Consider the following 12,538-nt stretch of genomic DNA (forward strand, 5'->3'; position numbering starts at 1 on the left):
TGTTTTTTTCCCAGTAGGGAGCAGATTTTGAAATAATTTAATGTTCAGAATACTCACTGAGTGTCCTTGGAGGGGACAGAGGAGAAGCAGGATTGAGCAAAGAAGTCAAATTAAATTCAGGCCTCAAAACTTCAGTCAACATTATAGGAATTTGTAGAGCTGGAATGGTATCTCGGAGTTGTTGACCTTGAGTCAGATTTTATATCACCACTTGGACCAGTTATTGGATGTAAGCTACGACCTAAGATCATGACTGGGTGAAGCAGCCAACCACATCTGAGGCAATTCTGAAGGGGCTGTAGCTAAAGGCTTTTTGCCAACAGCACTCCCTGTATTTGAGGGAACAAGCCGTACTGGGTAAAATCAAAGCACGTGTAAAGGATGACTGACACACAGACAATGGTTTATCCAATAAATCATTTTATTTTGCAGGTATTTTATCTACATAGTTTCATGTTTTCTTCAACTATTTTCTCAGAATTGAATAATACCAATAATATCTTCAGTTATGATATATTTATATAGATAAATTACATTTTCACACCGTTGAGAGAATTTTTAACTTTATATTCTCTAGATGTGGAGTGCAAAGGTTCAATACATACCGAAGCAAATTGGTGTCCATTGAATAGTGTATACCTATATAATACCTTAAGTAAATCCCGGAAGATGTGTATTTTGTAAAATGTTTGCTAGATTTATTACTTAGTTAACATTTGCTGAATTATAGAAAGCAAAGTAAAAGAAACAGGGTTAATTTGAATACATCAAAATTGAGTAGTGTTTGAATTAAGGAAAAGATATTCTGAAATTTAGTGCCATCTTTTTTTGCCCAGTCAATACTGAGGTATATATTTTGGAGAAACAAAATAAATGCAAACACCAAATATCATTGCTAAATATTTCAAATGACAAAAGTACTGGAAAGTTTACACTTTATAGGCAATGTGATGGCTTCTCTAAGTGTTGTTAAATATTATTACAGAAACACAAACTTGGCTTCCCATATCTGCAGATTACATGACCCCATGCTTCTGGTCAGCTTCTCTGGCCTACAAGACGAACTGGCAGTGGGGTTACTGACACCAGTACCCACAAACACACCCCTCACACTTGGAGATTAGCTCTCTCCTGTGACATGTGATTAAAACCCTTCTCCAGAAATGTGTTCATGGGACCCTAAAAGCCAGGGATGGAGAACCAGTGACTTTTAAGTCTGTGGCAATAGACACCATCCAGAAAGACTGGGTCTTGCTAGAAAACCATAGAGAGAGGCCTCAGTGGATAAAGTCACAATTGCCCATCTCTTGGAGTGGTGATTTATGCTTTGTGACAGGGTGGTTGCCTTCTGAACAGTAGTTCAATTAATATATCTTCACCCATAGAAAGATATCAAATTTTTGCTCGCAGTTGGGGTGATGAGAACAGCATTTAGAAAGAAGAAGCAGGTTGCCAGGCATGATGGCTCATGTCTGTAATCCCAGCACTTTGGGAGGCCAAGGCGGGCTGATCATCTGAGGTCAGGAATTCTGAGAAGAGCAAGTCCAACATGGCGAAATTCCTTCTCTACTAAAAATACAAAATTAGCCTGCTGTGGTGGTGAGTGCCTGTAATCTTGGCAACTCAGGAGGCTGAGGCAGGAGAATCGCTTGAACCCAGGAGGTTTCATTGAGCTGAGATCGTGCCAATGCACTCCAGCCTGGGCATCACAGAGAGAGTGTCTCTAAAAATAAAAATAAATAAAAGATAAAAGAAAAGAAAAAAGAAAGAAAGAAGCAGGTTAATAATTCTTCAGTTCACTTCACTCTTTGAAGAATTTAGATACAAGGAAGATAGGCAATATAGCAACAAAGGGATTAAACAAAAAAGAAATAAAAAGAAACCAAAAAGGCAAAATTAATTTCTTGGTAGATTAAAATTATTATTTACTGTAATTATCATAATAAATTCTTAAGTTATAAAATTAATTATTTAAAATGTGCTAAAGCACCACTGCACTGAAAAGTACAGAATTTTTCCGAGAGAATCCAAATGAGATCTACAGGCATGGAGAACAAGAACCATATTGAGGAACTGCAAAACTTAAGATTTTAAAATGTCAATTATCTTAAATTGAGCTATGCACTTAAAATAATCCCAATCAAAGTTTCAACTGGTATTTGTGTAGAAATCAATAAGGATAATAAAAAATTATATAAAAATGCAGACACGTATAAAGATAGAAAAAAAGAAAAGACTAGCATCCAGAATAGATATTCGTGTATAGAATCACTAATTTATGACAAAGATACCTATGCAATTCCATGTGGAAAGAAAATCCAGGAGACACTGGATATGCAATTACAAAAATATGAATTTTTAGCTCTCCCACATACCACATCCTGAAATTAATTCAAGATGGATTTTATACCAATATGTGAAGATAAAACCACAGTCTATAGAAGAAAACATTGCAGATTATTTTATAAGTAGTTTTTAAACTAAATTCAAAAATTACTAAACATACATCAAAAAGTTCATCAGACTTCATCAATATTCAAAATTTTGTCTTAGCAAAGGACATTGCTAAGTACATGAAAAGGCATTAAGTCAGGTGAAGACTGACTAAGAACTCAGATCTATACTATATAAAGGACTTCAACAAATTAATCAGGAAGCACACAAAAAAACTGGTCAAATGCTTGAACTGACACTTCATGTTACTGGTGACTGGGGATGCTGACCATCTTTTCATGTTTATTGCTCATTAACAATAAACATATGAAAAGATGGTCAGCATCCCCAGTCACCAGTGGAACGTCAATGAAAACCATGAGACACCATTACAACCCATGAATTGCAAACTTTATTTTAAAGTTCTATTTTGTTTTTAACTGACATAAAAGTATACATATTTTTGGGGACAGTATGATGTTTCCATATATGTATGCATTGTGTAATAATCAAATCAGGGTAATTAGTGTATACATCATATCAAACATTTATTATTTTTTTTGTTTTGAGAACATTCAAAATCCTCTCTTTGGGTTATTTGAAATATGCAATATATTATTGTTACCTATAGTTACCTCACAGAGCCATAAAACACCAGAATTTACTCTTTGTATATAACTGTATCTTTGTTCCTGTTGACCAGCCTCTGGTAATCACTATTCTACTCTCTACTTTACATGATCAAATTTTTTATATTTCACATGAGTGAAATCAAGTGGTATTTGTCCTTCTGTGTTGGTTTATTTCACTTAACAATGTCCTCTAGCTTCATCCATCTTGCCTCAAATGACAGGATTTCATTCTTTTTTATGACTGAATAATATTCCATTGTGCATATGTATAGAAATCCATTTATCCATTAATGGACAGTTAGGTAGATTCCTTATCTTGGTTTTGTGAACAGTGCTGCAAAGAACATGGGAGTACAGATATCTCCTCAACATACTGATTCCTTTTTCACTGGGTACATACTCAGTAGTGGGATTATTGGCTCATGTTGCCGTTCTGTTTTTAATTTGTTGAGAAACCTCAATACTCTCTTTCATAATGGCTGTACATTCCCACCAACAAATTCTGCTTTATCCACATCCTTGTCAAGGTTTGTTATATTTTGTCTTTTTTAATAATAGCCATTCTAACTGGGATGAGGTGATATCTCCCTATGGTTTTGATTTGTATTTTCCTGATGATTAGGGATTTTGAGTATGTTTAACACATCTATTGGCCATTTGTATGTCTTTGGTTGAGAAATACCCTTTCAGATATTTAGCCCATTTTAAAATCAGATTTACTGTTTATTATTATTAATATTGTTTTTACTTTTTTTGCTATTGAGTTGCTAGAGTTTCTTATGTATTCTGGATATTAACCCCTTATCAGGCACATTGTTTGTAAATATTTTCTCTCATTCTCTAGGTTGTTTTTTCACCTTGTTGAATGATTCCTTTGCTGTGCAGAGGTTTTTTCATTCAATGTAATCCTATTGGTCTATTTTTGCTTTTGCTCCTAAGATTTTGAGGTCTTATCTAAAGAAATATTTGCCCACACCAATGTCATGAAGTGTTTCTCTTACGTTTTCTTCTAGTAGTTTCATAAATTGGGGTTTTATATTTAAGTCTTTAATCAGTTTTGAGTGGATTTTTGTATATGGTGAGAGACAGGGGTCTACATTCTCGATGTGGATATCAGGTTTTCCCAGCACCATTTAATGAAGAGATTATCCTTTCTCCAACATGTGTTCTTGGCAGACTTTTCGAAAATCAATTGGTTGTTAATGCATGAACTTATTTATCAGTCCTCTAGTTAGTTCCATTGGTCTTTGTATCTGTCTTCATGCCAGCACCAGGCTGTTTTGGTTACCATAGCTTTGTAGTATATTTTGAAGTAATGTAGTATGATGCCTCTAGCTTTGTTCCTTTTAAAAAAAAAAAAAAAAAAAAGTCTCACTCTGTTGCCCAGGCTGCAGTGCAGTGGCACAATCTCAGCTAACTGCAGCCTCGCCTCCAGGTTCAAGTGATTCTACTGGCTCAGACTCCCCAGCAGCTGGGATTATAGGCACGCAAAACCACACCCAGCTAACTTTTGTATTTTTAGTAGAGACAGAGATGGGGTTTTGCCCCCGTCTCAGCTTCCCAAAGTGCTGGGATTACAGGTGTGAGCCACGACACCCTGCCTAGCTTTGGTCATTTTGCTCAAGATTGCTTTGAGTATTCCAGGTCCTTTGTGGTCCCATACAAATATTAAGATTTTTTTATTTCTATTTCTGTGAAGACTATCATTAATATTTTAATAGGGATTTCATTGAATCTGTAGATCCCTTTCGATAGTATGGATATTTTAATATTAATTCTGTCAGTTGATGAACACAGGATTTCTTTTTCTTTGACTCTGTCCTTTTCAATTTCTTTCATCAATGCTTTATATTTTTAAGTGAACATATATTTTGTCTCCTTGGTTACATTTATTCCTAGGTACTTTTTGTTTTGTGGCTATTTTAAATGGAATTGCTTGTATTGATTTTTTTTCAGATAGTTTGCCTGGCCTATAAAAATGCTACTTTTTAATATGTTGATTGTGCGTCTTGCAAGTTTACTAAATTTATTACTTTTAATAGTTTGGGTGAAATTTTTAGGGTTTTCTGTAAATAGCATCATGTGGTCTGCAAGTAAGAAACATTTGACCTTGTCTTCCAGTTTGTGTGCTCTTTATTTCTTTATCTTGCCTAATTGCTCTGGTTAGGACTTACACTACTATATAGAATAGAAGTAATGAAAGTGAGAACCCTTGTCTATTTCCAGATCTTAGTGGAAAAGCTTTTTACTTTTCCCCATTCAGTAGGATGTTAGTTGGCGTATGTCACATATGGCCTTTGTTGTGTTGAGGTATGTTCTTTCTATACCTCATTTGTTCAGTGTTTTACCATAAAAGCGTGCTTAATTTTGTTAAATGATTTTTCCCATGTTTGAGATGATTACATAAGTTTTGTCCTTGATTCTGTTAATGTGATTTATCATGTTTATTGATTTGGGTATGTTGAATTATTCTTGCATCCCTGAGATTAATTCCACTTGATTATGGTGAAAGATCTTTTGGATGTTGAATTTGTTTTGTTAGCATTTTGTTGAAGATTTTGCATCTATGCTTATCAGGAGTATTGGCCTGTAGTTTTCATTTTGTTGTGTTTTTCTCTGTTTCTTGTATTAGAGTAATTAATGATGGCCTCAAGCAATTAATTGGGAAGAATTCCCTCCATTTCAACTTTTTGGGATAGTTTGAGGGCTTTTCTTTGATGGGAGACTTTGTTACTGATTCAATGTCATTACTTACTATTGATTTCTTTAGCTTTTTTTAAATTTCTGTATCATTCAATCTTAGTAGATTGTATGTGCCCAGAAATTTATCCATTTCTTCAAGATTTTTCAATTTATTGCCATATAGCTTTTCATAACTGTCTTGTAAGATCCTTTATATTTCTGAGGCATCAGTTGCAATGCCTCCTTGACATCTCTGATTTTATTTTTTGAGTTACTTCTTTTTATTCACAGTCTAGTTAAAGGTTTGTTTTGTTTATATTTTCATAATCCAAGTCTTTGTTTTATTGATCTTTTCTATTTCATGTAGTCTCTATTTTGTTTATTTCTGTTCTCAATTCTCATTTACCTCAAAAATATTTAAAAATTATTTTATTAACCCATTGGTTGTTCAGAAGCATGTTGTTTAATTTTCATGTATTTATATAGTTTCCAAAGTTCACCTTATTATAGATACCTAATTTTATTCCATTGTAATAAAAAAGATATTTGGTATGATTTTAATTTTTTAAAAATGCGTTAAGACTTTTTTTGTAGATAGATATGTGATATATCCTGGAGAATGTTTCATATGCCCTTGCGATGAATGTATATTCTATAGCTGTGGGATGGAATGTTCTGTAAATTTCTCTTAGGTCAATTTGGTCTAGAGTGTGGTTTAAATTCAGTGTTTCTTTGGTGATTTTCTGACTGAATAATCTCTCCATTGCTGAAAGTAAGGTATTTAGGATCCCCATTATTATTGTATTGCAGTCTATCACACATTTTAACTCTATCAATATTTGCTTTATATATTTGGGTGTTTCAATGTTAGTTTATATATATACTTATAATTGTTACATCATCTTGATGTTTCCATTCATTTATTACTATATAATGGCCTTCTTTTCATCTTTTAAAATATTTGGGTTGAAGTATATTTTGTGTAGGTACAGCTATTTCTGCCTTTTTTTTTTTTTTTGGTTTCCATTTGCATGAAGTAACATTTTTCCATGTTTACTCTCAGTCAATGCACATCCGTACAGTTGAAGTGAATCTCTTTTAGGCGATTTTAAGTGTTAGAAAAGTTGTGAGCAAATAGAACTCCCCTTCATTTCTCATAGGAGGGTAAATTTTACAGCCTCTTTGAAAAATTATTTCGCTCCTTTAATAAAGTTAAATGCATGCCAAAACCATCATCCAAGAACTACACTCTTTGGTGTATACGTAGGAAATCCAAGGCTAATGACACATACAATAATGTTAATAAAAGCTTTTTAAAAACTTTGAATTGGAAGCAACCCACATTTCAATCAATACAAGAATGGATATGGGGATTATGGTTTTTATTTATTTTTTGTTTTGTTGACAAACAGGGATTCAGCATAACAATGCAAGGAATATATCTCTCATAAAAAAAGAATATTGAATAATTTGAAAACCAGATTGAATAAAATATCAGACAAAAAATGTACATATTTCATGATTCCATTTAGATAATATTCAAGGACAGGCAAAACTAATCAATGGTAATAAATGTGAGAATAATATTACTTTGAAAAGGCAGAATTTTTCTTTATTTATTTTCTTGAGCAGGATGTTAGTTTTCCAGAGATATGATCATATGAGAAATTGGGTTATAGGCTTCTCCAGTGTTTATATATGTGCATAATAAAAAATTTGGCTGGAGCCATAAGAGGGCAGAGCATGGTGGCTAAATAGAAGCTTCAACCAATCATCCCCCCTGCAGAAACACCAGATTTTAACAACAAACTACAGACACAAATGCACCAACATAAGAACCAAAAATCTGGTTAGCAATCATAGTACCTTGTTTTAACTTCATATCACTGAAAGAGGCACTGAAGAAGGTTGGAAGGACAGTCCTAAATTACTGATGCCACCTCTCCTCCATTCCCCGGCAGTGTTTTTGCGGTGTGGAGGGAGAATCTGTGTTTTGGGGGGAGGGAGAGCACAATGACTATGGAAATTGACAATGAACTCAGTGCTGCCCTATCACAGCAGACAGCAAAGTTTGCTGGGCTCAGCTGGTGCCCACCCCCACAGGCAGGATTTGACCAAGCTCTAGCTAAAGAGGAATCACCCATCTCAGTGGTTGAAACTAGGGTTTATCAGCAAGCCTCACCACGAAAGGTCAAAATGCACTGGGCCATAAATAAAATTGAAAGACAGTCTAGGACAGAAGCATTGCAATTCCTAGGCAAGTCCTAGTGTTGGGCTGGGCTTAGAGCTAATGGACTAGGATGACATGGGACTTAGAGAGACACCATCTAGCGTGTCTATGGGAGTGCTTTCACAAATCCTTTCCCAACCTCAGGCAGTGCAGCTTGCAGCAACAAAAGTGACTCCTTACTTCTACTTAAGGAGAGAAGAGTGAAGAGTAAAGATGACTTTGTCTTGCATTTCGGATACCACCTCAGCCACAATAGGATAAAGTATTGGGCAGGGTCATGAGGCCTCCAATCAAGGCCCTAGCTCACAGACAGCATTTCTAGACACACCATGAGCCAGTCAAGAGAACCCACTACCTCAAAGGAAATGACTCAGTTCAAGCAGGATTCATCACCTGCTGACTGAAAAGCCTTTGGCCCTGAATAACCAACAGTGAAACCCTGGTAGTATAAAAAGCAAGAAATTAAATTATACCACAAGAGAAAATCACCTTCACTAAAAGGAATCCAAGAAGGAAGAAATGAAGAAAGAGAAGACTCTAAAACAACCAGGAAACAAATAACAAAATTTCAGGAGTAAGTCATTACTTACCAATTACAACATTTAATCAAAATGGACTAAACTCTCCAATCAAAAGATAAACAAGATCCAATGATCTGTTGCTTTCAAGAAACACACTTTACCTATAAACATACACAAAGACTGAAGATAAAGAGATGGAAAAGGACATTCCATGCCAAGTGAAACCAAAGAGGAGCAAAAGTAGCTATACTCATATCAGCCAAAATAGATTAAAAGGCAAAACCTGTAAGATGAGACAAAGAAGGTCATTATTTAATGATAAAAGGGTCACCTAACCAAGAGGACATAACAATTGTAAATATACAGGCACCCAACACTGGAGCACCCAGATATATAAAGCAAATATTATTGGAACTAGAGAGAGATAGACTTCAATAAAATAATAGTTGGACACTGAAATACTCCACTTTCAGCATTGGACAGAGTATCCAGATAGAAAAACAACAAAGAAAAATAAGAATTAACTTGTACTATATAGTTAATACACCCAATAGATATTTCCAAAATATTTCATCCAATGGCAGTAGAATATACATTATCCTCCTCAGAACATGAATCGTTCTCAAAGATAAGCCATATGTTAGCAAGTCTTAAAACATTTCAAAAGTTTAAAATAATATCAAGCATTTTTTCTGATTACAATCAAATAAAACAAGAAATCAAGAAACTATACAAACACATGAAAATGTACCAATACACTCCTAAATAACCAATGGATCAATAAAGAAATTTAGAAGAAAATTGAAAAAAATCATTTAAAAAAATGATCATGGAAACATAACATATCAATACCTATGGGATACAGCAAAAGCAGTACTAACGGACATTTATATTTATGAATGCATACTTCAAAAAAGAAGAAAACTTCCTAACAAATAACCCAATGATGCATCTTAAAGAATTAGAAAAGCAAGAGCAAACCAAACTCAAAACTAGTGGAAGAAAATAAGTAATAAAAATCAGAGAAGAGATAAAAGAAACTGAAATGAAAACTACAATACAATAGATTAATGAAATGAAAATTTGTTCTTTTGAAAAGTTAACCAAAATTGACAAACCTTTAGCCAGACTAAGAAAAGAAGAGAGAAGAACCAAATAAAATCAGAGTTGAAGGAGACATTACAACTGATACCACAGAAATTCAAAGGATCATTTGTGGCTAGTATGAGCAATTACATGCCAATATTGGAAAATCTAGAGGAAAAGGATAAATTCCAAGATATGTACAACCTACCAAGATTGAACTATGAAGATAACCAAAACGGGAACAGACCAGTAAGAAGTAATGTGATCAAAGCTGTAATAAAAAGTCAGATAGTAAAGAAAAGCCCGAGACCCTGTAGCTTTACTGCTAAACATTTAAAAATATATATATCCATCCTTCTCAGACTAATCTGAAAAATAGAGGAGGAAATATTTCCAAACTCATTCTATGAGGCCAGTATTATCCTGATACCAAAACCAGACAAAGACACATCAAATAAAGAATAACTACAGCCTATTATCGCTGATAAATTTTGATACAAAAATCTTCAACAAAATAATTCAATAATACATTAAAAAGATCATTCATCATGACTATGTGTTATTTATCCCAGGGATGCAAGGATGATCAACATACACAAATCAATCAACGTCTACATGTTAACAGCAGAATGAAGGACAAAAGCCAAATGATTATTTTAATTGATGCTGAAAAAGAACACAATAAAATTCAACAACCTTTCATGATAAAAATCCTCAAAAAGCCGGGTATAGTTCAAACATATTCCAACATAATAAAATCCATATACAACAGACTCATAACTAGTATCATACTGAATCAGTAAAAACTGAAAGTCTTTCCTCTTAGATCTGGACATGACAAGGATGCCCAATTGCATCACTGTTATTTAATACAGTATTAGAAGTCCTAGCTAGTGCAACCAGACAAGAGAAAAAAATTAAGACCCACCAAATTGAAAAAGAAGAAAACAAATTATCTTTGTTTGCAAGCGATATAACTTATCTTTGTAAAAGCCTAAAGATTCCACCCCAGAAACCTTTAGGCTGATAAAAAAAAAATCAGTAAAGTTGCAGGATACAAGATCAACATACAAAAATCACTAGCATTTTTATATGCCAACAGTGAACAATCTGTAAGAGAAATAAAAAGTAATCCCATTTACAATAGCCATATATGAAATTAAATACTTAAAAAAGTGAAAGATCTCTACAATGAAAACTATGAAATATTGAAAAAGAAATTGAAGAGGACACAAAAATATGCAGGGATATTCCATTTTCATAGATTGGAAGAATCAATATTGTTACAACATTTATACCATGCAAACAACCCTATAAATTCAATGCAATCCCTATCAAAATACCAATGATATTTACAGAAATAGAAAAAAATAATCCTAAAATTTATACGGAACTACAAAAGACCCAGAATAGCCAAAGCTATCCTAAGCCAAAAGGAAAAAAACTGGAAGAATCATATTACATGATTTCAAATTATGCTACAGGGTTATAGAAACCAAAAGAGCATGGTACTGGCATCAAAACAGACGCATAGCCTAATGGAACAGAATGGAGAACCCAGAAACAAATCCATACACCTACAGTGAACTAATTTTCGACAAAGGTGCTATAAGGCCATACATTGTGAAAAAGACAATCCCCTTAATGAGTGATGCTGGAAAAACTGGATATCCATATGCAGAAGAATTACACTATACCCATCTCTCTCACCATATTCAAAAATAAAATCAAAATGGATTAAAGATGTAAATCTAAGACCTTAAGCTATAAAACTACCAGAAGAAAATGTTGAAGAAACTCTTCATAATGTTGGTTTGGGCAAAGATTGATTGAGTAATACACAGTCAACCAAAGCAAAGGCAAAAACAAATGGGATCACATCAAGTTAAAAAGCTTCTGCATAGCAAAGGAAACAATCGACAAAGTGAAGAGACAGCCCACAGAACAGAAGAAAATATTTGCAATCTATCCACTGAGAAAGGATTAATAACCAGACTACATAAGGACTCAAACAACTCTATAGCTAAAAATCAAATATTCAAATTAAAAAATGGGTAAAAATTTTGAATAGAAATTTTTCAAATACATACAAATGGCAAACAGGCATGTGAAAACGTGCTCAGTGTCACTGATCATCAGAGAAATGCAAATCAAAGCTACAATGACATATCATCCCACCCCAGTTGACATGGCTTTTATCCAAAAGACAGGCAATAACAAATGCTGATACAGATGTGGAGAAAAGGGAACCCCCATATGCTGTTGGTGGAAATGTAAATTAGTAAAATGACTGTGGAAAACAGTTTGAAGATTCTTCATAAAACAAAAAACAGAACTACCATATGATCCAGCAATCCCACTGCTACATATATACCCAAAAGAAAACAAGTCAGTATATCAAAGGGATATCTGCACTCTCATGTTTGTTTCAGCACTGTTCACAATAGCCAAACTTTTGAAGCAACCTATGTATCCATTAACAGATGAATGGATAAAGAAAATGTAGCACATATACACGATGGAGTATTATCCAGCCATAAAAAAGAATGAGATTCTGTAATTTGCAACAACATGAATGGAACTGAATATCTTTATGTTAAGTAAAATAAACCAGTCACAGAAATACAAACTTTGCATGTTCTCATTTATTTGTGGTAGCTAAAAAATAAAACAATTGAATTCATGAAGATGGAGAGTAGAAGGATGATTACTACAAGCTGGGCAAGGCAGTAGTGGGGGAGGGAGAAGTGAGGATGATTTATGGGTATATAAGTAGTCATTATAGAAAGAATGAATAAGACCTTGTATTTAGTAGCAAAAATGGATGAGTGTAGTCAATTATAATTTAATTTGCATTTAAAAATAATCAGAAGAGTATAATCGAATTGTTTGTAACACAAAGGATACATGATTAAGGGGATGGATACCCCATTTACCATGATATTATTATCATT

At 33.8% G+C, this 12,538-nt stretch overlaps 1 long non-coding RNA gene across 1 annotated transcript in view; it reads right to left on the minus strand.

Moving 5' to 3' along the window:
• Positions 1–409: 409 nt before the first annotated feature.
• The window catches only part of LOC144341005 (uncharacterized), a 29,692-nt gene continuing 17,563 nt past the window's right edge, over positions 410–12,538 (minus strand). Inside the window, exon 3 of the long non-coding RNA XR_013417566.1 lies at positions 410–1,723. This is a non-coding gene — a long non-coding RNA (uncharacterized LOC144341005). The remainder of the gene's footprint in view (positions 1,724–12,538) is intronic.

Source organism: Macaca mulatta, chromosome 5 (assembly GCF_049350105.2).
Source record: "Macaca mulatta isolate MMU2019108-1 chromosome 5, T2T-MMU8v2.0, whole genome shotgun sequence".
Lineage (NCBI taxonomy): Eukaryota > Metazoa > Chordata > Mammalia > Primates > Cercopithecidae > Macaca > Macaca mulatta.